Consider the following 5,430-nt stretch of genomic DNA (forward strand, 5'->3'; position numbering starts at 1 on the left):
AGTATGCATGCTGTCTGTCTCAGATTATAAGGGAGAGGAAAACAGAGTCTTCAAAAGTATTGGCATAAAAAGAAAGTGAAAGATTTTTCTAAAGACCAAACTGGCATAAACTGTGATAATTAAAAAGCTACCATGGAAAGAGAATTATGCAAGCTGACACTTCCATATCTACAGATGCACACACAGAAGAGCAACTTATCTGTTCAACATAAATGGATTATGGTAGTTTTAAAACATGGCCTCTCAATCTGAGACATTTTTCCTATGTAAAAGTGGAGTCTCTGACACTCTCTTATAATGTAGAAGGGCTGCTAATTGCTTCAATTAATACTGTCTGTGACAGTGTTGCTGTAGGACCCCTGAAAGTCAAAAGTACATACATCTTCTGATTAAATATGAATATTCACTGCTAGAATCCTGAGATACCACCTAAGAAGTCTATCATAAGACTTCCTTCAGGAAGCCAAACCAACATGCAGAAGAGATATAGAGATGCTTTGATGGAAAAACCCAGTTAAATCCAATATCTTAACCACCCAAACTAGGTAGCCAAGCAACTAAGTGGAACCATCTTTCATCCTCCTGATTAGTTTATCAATCAGCTAAATACAATCAGCGTGATCTCTGTCAACAGCCCAGAGAAACAGTCCAACAGAGGAGAGCTGTGTTAATTCTTGACTCACACCAGCATAAGATACAATAAAATAGTTAAAAAGACAGGCCACTGTATTTGAGAAAATGTATTATACTTCAATGTATAATCCGTAGAAGAGCAACATGGAATCATAATCACTACTAGCATACTTACGTTGATGTGCTACCAGCTTAGAATTTTCCAAGAGAGTAGAAGTCAGGTAAGATTTATGGGGAATCATTTTGAATCATACAGAATAGGATGGATCTCGAGGGGCTGGAGATTGGGGTCAGACATATGGGCTCTGAACCATAAAGTTTTAATAAAGACCGTAGACAGCAGGCTTGGATAAGCTTCTCTGAGGAGAGCACACCATGTCAGCAGAAGTTTCCACTCTCCACGCAACTGTCTAAGAAAGAATGGACCTGAAAGAACTGTTTGGATATTTCCGAGACATTTTCCTAAGCATTTGCTCCTTGGGTGATTCTATTTTGTATCTTTCACCGAAATAAGCATAATTGTGAGAAGAGTTTTCGGTTAATTCTCGGAGTTCTTCTACACCTTTTTAAGCCTTGAAATAATTACGTAAATCCACCTCTTCAGTTGAGAGAAGTAAGAGCAGTCTTGTGAACTGTTCTGTAATTTACTCTTGCTCAACACATGGACACAAATGAGAAATCCAAAAGCATGAAAAAAAGTTTTACAAGTGTTTCATAGACTAAAACCATGAATGAGTATTGTGTAATTTCCACATTACAGACAAGGAAACTAAAACTCAGAGAGGCGAGAGACATAGTGTTAATTCCCACCTCTTGCAAATAGCAGAATAGAGATACCAGGCTAGTTTGTTTCACTCTGTAGGTCATTAACGTTCCACTATTTTATAATACCTCCATGGGAATATGAGAGAAATGAGGTAAAACTTGTGAAATTTTAAAAGTATTTGTATCTAGATTCTATTTGGTGTAAGTTTACAATTGACCTGTACTGGACTTTCTTAATTTGTCAAGACTCTGTTAATTGTATTTTCAAATGATAGAACTTAATCATTGAAAAAAAAATAGTGCAAGAATGATTTAGATTTTTAATGACACTAGGATTAAATTTGTCTTATGCAATTCGAGTGTGTGCATTAATTAATTTGGTGATTAATATCAAGGAAATTATATGCAGAAAGAATTAAATATATATATATATTATATATATATATATCTGTTGGTTTTTCAATTCTAAATTTTATATTGGTTTTTTAAATTTATTTATTTTTTTATTGAGAAATAAATATGAATCAGACAGTTTCACAGCTGATTAATAGGACAGTTTTAATAGTCAATGCACTCTACATTGTTATCTTCTTAGTGGTTATCCATAGTACAAGAAGCAGACAGGATATTCTGTCCAAACACTGTTAGTACACCTCTTTCTTCTCATTGAGTTAAGCGAAAGTAGCTATAAATTTATCCTATTTTGATATATAAATACAAAATGACCTTTCCTTTGTATCTTTTTTTTTTAAAAAATTTTTTTTTTTTTTTTTTTTTTTTTTTTTTGCTAAATTTTGTATTGCTGGTTTATCCTTCATAAGGATAACAACTTATACCTGGAATATGAAATATATGGTTCTCAATTTAGAGAATTATTCCTAGTATTTTGGGAGATTATTAAATAAACATGAAGGAAAAGTTGTAAATAGTACGAGGTAAGTGTGTATCTTATTTTAGCTACCTTCCTTCAAACTTATAACAATGGACAGGGTAGCTATTTTTGACATTGTGGCAAAACAGAAGGTGTCATTCCATGCAATACCATGTGATCCCGTATAAATCCCACTTAAATTAATATATTATTTAACAATATAGGATATTGAGGAACCTGAAGAAATTTTAAAAAGACAAGAGAGGTAATGTAAAGATGTAGAATTATAATAAAATTTGAAACATAAAAAAATGAGATTAAAAATATTTTCTCTTAACCAATACAATCTAAAAATATAATGCATAGATGTATTAGTAGAGGCTCATACATTCATTGCTTATGTACTGAGATGTATAAGATGAAGAAAATTTATTCCAAAAGAATTTATACTCATAGAAATCTGCAGAGGATCATGATTAAATCAAGTCATGTGAAGTATTCTAAATTCCTTTAACTAAATAGTCCAGTTCTGGAATTATATTTGTAGAAGGAAATAATTCAAGTTTTTCTCTTTTCCATAGAGTTTTTCAATTTAGTAGGCAGGGCTTTCCAGTGACAACATTTTGTCTTTATCTTCCATGTAGTAAATATATAATAATGATGTAACAGTCATATCAACATAGAAACTTATGTATTATAATAATAATTGATGTGCTCCCCTTGTACCAAGCCTTCTGGTAATATGAAACTGTGTAAGCATATATTAGGATCTACTCAACACTGGAAAATCTCTAAGATAGATATTTTAGGGTCTTTCTATATAGTGCTGGTAAAAAAATAAAAGACTGTAACATTAACATTCTCAATTTTTATATTGGTGCTATAATTCTGGAATAAGGTTGAATTCTGGAAATATTTTCAATATTAAATTTTTTGAAAAAAGTACACCTTGGTAAAAGTTTAAATTTTCATGTTCATTTTTTGCTGTTTGATTTCATAGGTGTACCGTTATTATTTGTTTATTCAACACATGATTATTAAACACGTTTAATAGTCTCATTAAACAGCCAAAGACCATCTAGGTCTTCTTGGACCTCTAATAAGGATGTTTCGCCACCTTCCCAACACTGATATAACTTGTTACCACCATCTTGAACCTGAGGCTTTCCTTTGAATCATGTCTTTAAGTCAATTTTTCTGAGCCTAGAGAATGAAAGTTTCCTCTAGTCCTTCACTGATGACCAACAAGTCTGAGAGTGAGAATGCTTCACATCTTTACTGCAGAATTAGGCTGAGAAGTCTCTGAAAATTTCTCTGCATAATGTCCTTTTCCTGTATAGGTCTTCCTGCTTTGTTTCTTCCTGCAGCACTGAAATCCTTGGCACTGGAATCATTATCCCTTATCCCATCAGATGTAACCTAATTACGGGAGTTGGTAAGAGCCAGATAATGTTGCAAGCATGACCTATGCAGCATTGAACAGAGCATTCGTTATTTACCTGTGTCTCAGCTACTCTTCTCTCATTGCTGGGACAAATAACCAATATACAAAATGAAGGAAAGAAAGGTTGATTTAGCTCACAGTTACTGGAGGTTTCAGTCCATACTCAGCTGACTCCAAGGCAGAGTGGCATGTGGCAGAGAGCAACCTTTCATGGTGGTGGGTGGTAAAGAGCAAGTGGAGGAGTAGCAGCAACAATGTCAACAGAGAGAGTATGTCTCGCTGTCTCTCTCATATTACATTCAGGCTCCCTGCCCCAGACTAGGAGAAGTACATACACCCATAATCCCAGCATTGGTTCACACATAATCCCAGTGGATCATGTGTTAATCCCAAACTCTACAAGTCCCTGCCCCATGGCTTTGAGGGGACAACTAGACACAAACCATTACAACCATCATGGAGCTTCTATCTTAATGGGAATAAACAAAATGAAGTTAGCTAAGTAGATTAATACATAGTATACTATATAGTAAAATATTTAGTGAACAAAAAGAAAATAGATGAGATCAAGGACGATGGAGGGGAAAACAGATTTTTCAGATTATCAGAAAAAAAATTGAGAAGTGGGAATATAAACAGATTTGAATGAAATGAAAGCACAGGATATTTAGGTTTCTGGAAGACAAAAGAATCTAGAATGGCCAACCTAAGTGACAGGATTAATGTGATTTAAAAAATAAATACCAGAGGCCGGGGAGATGGCTCAGTAGAAATAAGCACTTCCCTGGCAAGCGCAAGGGTCTGAGTTCAATCCCTGGTTCCACCAAAAAATAAAAAATAAAATAAATAAATAAATAAATAAATAAATATCAGGGCCTGCCAAATAGCTCAGTGGATTAAAGCACCTGCAAATGGGCAGGGGCCAGGGCTTTGAACCTTAGGCCTGCTGTGCCGGCCACACCCCCGGAAGTGCTTAGATGGCAATTGAAACTGGGCGTGGTGGCACACCTGTAATCCAGCTCTTGGGAGGCTGTAAACAGACAGATCACTATGAGTAGAGAGACTCTGAACACCCTGTAGAACACCCTTCCCTAAAAAAGAAGTATACAATGAGGCTAGAGCCAAGCTATGTGCACATGAGCTAGTATTATAGTATTGAGTAATTTAGCTTTCCTGTAAAAATAATGTGATATTTAATAAGATTTATTTTTGACTATTGTGAAATGAATACTGAGTGTAAGAATCATTAAGGTTTTAATTTATATGAGGTTTAGGGAGATATAAACTTTAAAATTCTTGTTGTATTCAAGAATCTTACGGGCAAATGGTCCTATGAAGTTGAATGAATAATTTGAGAATATAAATTTAATTGGAGAAGTAATTTTTCTCACTTGTGGTGGATATTTGGCTTCTCCCTGCAAAAATACATTACTTTGCTTCTTTAGTCTATAAGCTGCAGCGCTTTGGCAGTCAGGTCTCGGGATCTAGACTGCCATTATTTTTCATTTCTCTATATTTTTCTGAAATCTGATTTTGACAAATTCCCTTTGGTTTTCTGACTTAAATTTTTATTTAAGAAAACCAGACCCATTATTTGTATTTGGAAATCAGGAGCATTCAAAAGCAAGAATTTCTTTAGAGGATCTACATTAAACCTCTGTTCTTCCAAGCAGTGTGAATTTTACACGACCCTTCCCTTCCTATTTACTTTCACACT

Source organism: Octodon degus, unplaced genomic scaffold, assembly GCF_000260255.1.
Source record: "Octodon degus isolate 3935 unplaced genomic scaffold, OctDeg1.0 scaffold00139, whole genome shotgun sequence".
Classification (NCBI taxonomy): Eukaryota; Metazoa; Chordata; class Mammalia; order Rodentia; family Octodontidae; genus Octodon; species Octodon degus.